This window comes from Lampetra planeri, chromosome 30 (genome assembly GCF_965212315.1).
Source record: "Lampetra planeri chromosome 30, kcLamPlan1.2.h2, whole genome shotgun sequence".
In the NCBI taxonomy this organism is placed as follows: domain Eukaryota; kingdom Metazoa; phylum Chordata; class Hyperoartia; order Petromyzontiformes; family Petromyzontidae; genus Lampetra; species Lampetra planeri.
Window position 1 is genome coordinate 1,106,053 of NC_136136.1, and position 4,684 is coordinate 1,110,736.

Genomic DNA, 4,684 nt, shown 5'->3' on the forward strand with positions numbered 1-4,684 from the left:
ATGTTTAGTTCAGATTTCGCTCCCTACTGATGTTAGCCGTGGCCTGGAATCAAACTCGGGGACTCTGGGGTCCGAAGCGCGGTGTCCACTCCGCTCCCACGACAGTGCCGCCACGAGTAAAACAAAATAACAACAACGCAGCAGCTTGGACTGCCGGCCGTGGGACTCGACCCAAATAAATGGTGGCGGAAAATGGAACCAACGCCCCTTCGTTGTGCGCGGACATTGAGCAACTCAGGGGCTGAGATCCTCGCCCGCTCGCTCCGTGCTCCTGACGATCCGGTGGAAGTGGTGGCGGTGACCACTTGAATACCAATCGAGGATCTTTGGCCGCGCTGGTTCATTGGCGGGGGGGGGGGGCATTATTCCTCAAACAGCCACCCGCACTTATACAACTTTGAGAGTTCGCGGAGACATCGAGCCGAAGTTGCGACCCACAACGGCGGTCGACATCCACTCAGGCACGGGATTTGATTCTCGCGTGAGTTCGTCTTTCTGTGCCCCCCACACACACACCCCGCCGTGGTCGTCTTCACGTCTCGGATCCCCCTCCCCCCTCTCTCGGTCGTCTCCCTCGTTCTCAGCTGTCATTCGCTTTGTGTCGTTGCCGGCTTTGTTCGCCGTCACAGCTCCCAGCGGCGTGTGGTGTAGATTCACTCGTTTTATTACCGACGGTGTGATATTTCAAATTCGGTGAGGTCGATCTAATCAGCAGCTTTATCTTTTTCCTTCTCTTCCAGCCATTCCGTGTGTGTGTGTGGTGTCATATCATGCAGAATATATAGTAGTACACATGCGTTAATAATAATACGGTAGTGCTAAAAAAAGCAGTGTCAGGATCCTGCCAACGTGGTGTGCATGCACAGTGGACGTCCTCGCCGTCACCTCCCATCGCGGCAGTTGAAACAATAGAGCAAGTTTCTTAACCCCCAACCCCAACCCCAGTGTGGACACCCCCCCCCCCTCTTACAAGACAGCTGGCCGGCGTGGAAAAGTCAAGATTCCGTCTTGATGAGAGGCGCTCTGGAGAGCTCCGTCGAGCGGAGAGCCTTCCTCTAGCAGCGGCGTGAGCAAGCCGTTGCAGGGCAGCGCCTTTATCCCCCTCATCGTAACTGGATGTGTTTGCGTACGGACGGTGCACGGTTAATGCCAATGCACGGATTCAGCAGCAGCGGCAACAACAACAACAACACAAGTTGGAACAAACGAACATTGCGTCTCGTTGTCCGTTTCAATTGGCTTTGGTCGGAGTCATTTCAAATCAAGCTGTCAACAACAATCTGCATTGAGCGAGTTCGGCGTCGGTGGCATGGGGAAGTAATGCATTCACGTGGTGGGCGTTTTGGATTCCGGGAGATGAGGATGCACAGAGGCCTGCAGACAAACAAGCGATTTTTTGCAGCATTTCAGACACCCACAGCCAACGTTCGAATCCCATTGCTTCAAGCTCGAGATACGGGTGCCGCGCACAAAGTGAACGCGACATACGGTCCGTCCACGCACATAAATTAATGCCCCGGGTGTACTCGTGTGACAGTGCTCTGCACGCGACCAGATATACGATTCCATATTTGCTTCGCGTTAATGCAGTTTTTGCCAGAATGCAACAGCACCGGGTACGACGAAAGGAAAATAACTCAATAAAACAAATCTGGTAATTATATATTCGATAGGGAAGGGGTGGGGGGGGGGCAGCGATCTGATGAAGTTTGAGGTTTAAATCATCTCTGTGATCCTCCCACGTGCCAAGCCACCCCGGATTTAAGCAGGCAGGTGTTGTTGAGCAGTGTGGGCTGCTGACTTTCGCAATAAACAACGAGCAGTTGTCCCGGCATAGTGGCGCTTGCCTGTGATCCATCTCTTTGTAGCCAGAAGTAGGTGATTCACAGCCATCGTTTATTTCAGACTTCCAACATACAAATGACCAGGAACTTGCAGCAGGCAAGAGGGCTACGGTGAAGATATCCTGGACACGTAAAATAAGTCATAATTATTATTACCCTCTACTCTATACTCTTTGGTTCTTTCGGTAAAGTCACGTAGGTATACAATAAAATAATTCACGACGTTTCGATCGCAACACAAGCGGTCGTCCTCATGCAGAATAAATATCATCCAGCAGTAGAACTGCTGAACCTTCGACTCTTTCTCTGCACGTGCTCATGTTTTTCTTTTATATTTAAATTCTTGTTGCTGTTGCTGCTGTGCTCGCGCACCACGGAACGGTATCATCCGCGTTCCGAAATCAAATAAACTCAAACTCAATCACGAACTTTCCCCGGGACCAAATCACCAGAAGTGTTCGATCTCTTCAGATCTCAGACACCGAGCAGAGTTGAGCCTGGAGAGTGTTTTGTGGGATGGCTTCGGCGATGCAGCTGCATGGTAAGCAGCAGAGGGGATCGGAGTAAAATTCCTCGGCGTACTGTACACTATACTTGCATGCTCTTACGGTTATGCGGCCTGCCCTCATTAATTCACCGCTGGCACCTGCAGTAATGCAATTCAAGCAGTGGGGAGATGGATGTGTTGCCGCGTGTGTGTGTGTTTTTATTTGGCCTTGACACCTGCACTCACAAACCTGCGTTTGGAAATGGTGTTCCTTGTACTGCGGTCGTAGAGTTTGAAATTGTGCCACATTAATTCAGTTTTCCATCCACGTGTGAGAAATGGATATCAATTCGTGATGTCGCTGTTCATGAATAAATTTGATTTACTTTGAAAAGTATAAATGCTTTACTTTGAAAGTATAAACATTATGATGCCTCTGTGTTGTGCGAATATACACATTTTATCAAACTAGATTCGAATCTATTTGTCTTGGTGTGTGTCTTTGTGTCTCTCTCTGCATGTGTGTCTGCCTGTGTTGTTTCCGTGTCTGTGTTTTATCTTGGTGTGTGTCTCGCTCGGTGTGTCTTTGTGTGTCTCTCTCTGCATGTGTGTCTGCCTGTGCTGTTTACGTGTCTGTGTTTTATCATTCATTATTACCTGATGATGGTTGCTTGTGTTGCAACCGAAACGTCGTATTCTCTTATTATTTGATTTTTTTTTCTACGTGACTTTACCAAAAGAACCAAAGAGTACACATTTTATTTTAATCGGTAGATATGTCTGTATGGGTAGCACTACAAGTAAGTTTAATGCCAATGTGTAATATGTTAGTGTTCTCCATTAGTATGTGTGTGGTCTACAGGTATCACATGTTCCTTCCTATGTACAATACTACACAAACTAGGTTTGAATATACATCCTTAATGTAACGTTCATAAGAGTAGAGACTCTGTGAGATATTAACAATTATTATAATTTACTTAAAATCGTTGAGTTACATTGACAGAAATAAAGAGGAAAAAGTGGATTAAGAAAGCTAATGACATCATTCAAACTGTTAAGAACTTAACTACCTCGCCTGGTGTACAGGAGGTCGTGGTTTCAATTCCGACCCTGACGCCTGCTGTGTATTTGGAGTTTGCGGTGTCTCTCTTCCCGTGGTCACGTGGATTTTTCTCCAGGTCCTCTGGGTTTTCCCTTCACATTTCTAAATATGCATTAAGAGTATTTAGCTGCTATACATTTCCACATGATAAGCCACTTCGTTGAACTATCATTTGTGGCCAGGTCGCTTCTGAAAAAGAGCTATATAGCTCAGTGAGCCTTACCTGGTAAAATAAAAATAGCTTAAATAGTTTTAGTTTTTAGAATTGTAATTTTGGGATGGACATGTCGTTAGAAAAGATGATGACCGACGGTCATGAATAATGACGGAGTGGAAGCCAATGAATGGAACGCATCAGAGTGTACCTCCACGGAGGGGAGATGGAGTGATGGACTCAACGCGTGTGCATGTATTAGGTGGATTGTTCCAATGCGGAGTTGTGAGAGGTGGTGGCGACTCGGGAAGGCCATTCATCCAGCAGTGGATTGTTTTCCCAAAGACTGACGATTATCATAATGATGAGAAATGAACGTTATTCCCAATAAAAGGATTTCACAAAACCCTACGTCACGGGGATACAAGGAATATTCAGCTCGGAGGCAAACAAATCTTTGACGTCGCTTCTCGGTCTGCATGGCCACTCAATTTGCACCGCTCGCCACGCAGACTTCTCCCGCGTCGCGACCTACGCGGCTAGAAGAGTGGGAAGACGCCTTCCCCAAATTACATTCTCATGTGGAGAGTGAGGGGGGAGGGGTACAGGGGGTGGGGGGGGTACAGAGGGTGGGGGGGAGTACAAGGGGGTGAGGGGGAGTACAGGGGGGTGGGGGGAGAGTATAAGGGGGGGAGTACAAGGGGGTGGGGGGGGAGTACAAGGGGGTGGGGGGTGAGTACAAGGGGGTGGGGGGGGGGGGGTACAAGGGGTGGGGGGGAGTACAAGGGGGTGAGGGGGAGTACAGGGGGGTGGGGGGGGGAGTATAAGGGGGGGAGTACAAGGGGGTGGGGGGTGAGTACAAGGGGGTGGGGGGAGTACAGGAGGTGGGGGGGGTACAAGGGGTGGGGGGTACAAGGGGTGGGGGGTACAGGGGGTGGGGGGGTACAAGGGGGTGGGGGGGAGGGGGTGGGGGGGAGTACAAGGGGGTGGGGGGGGGGTACCGGCTGCGTATCGCTCGCGTTTTGGGTGTCCGGCTCACGATTTTTGTTTATTTTTTTTTCGCGCCGGTCAACGGCTCAGGCGGCCACGCAGCG